The sequence below is a fragment of the Antrostomus carolinensis genome, unplaced genomic scaffold (assembly GCF_000700745.2).
Source record: "Antrostomus carolinensis isolate BGI_N321 unplaced genomic scaffold, ASM70074v2 scaffold49356, whole genome shotgun sequence".
NCBI lineage: Eukaryota > Metazoa > Chordata > Aves > Caprimulgiformes > Caprimulgidae > Antrostomus > Antrostomus carolinensis.
The window spans coordinates 311-597 of record NW_010320707.1 but is presented as its reverse complement, the minus strand read 5'-3'; positions in this window follow the sequence as shown (position 1 = coordinate 597).

The following is a 287-nucleotide window of genomic DNA, read 5'->3' as shown; positions in this document are numbered from 1 at the left end:
CAGCCAGTGCCTCGCCCGCGTCGCTGCCGGAGCTTTTGCCGTTGGTTTGTTTCTGTTCCAGGTTCACTCTCCTGCCTTTGCTGTGCTTTCCTCCTGCTCTGGTTGAGCAGCTTCTGTGGCCGTGTCCCTCCGTTTCTCCTCTGTGTGGTTAATGACTGATTATATTTTTAATAAAGATGTATTTTGTAGGTAATGAGCCTCATTTGTTTGTCCCACAGTGACCCCAGGGCTCGTCCTCAGCTCTGGCTTGTCTGAGGACATTGTGTGGAGCCTTGGGGCCAAAGAGG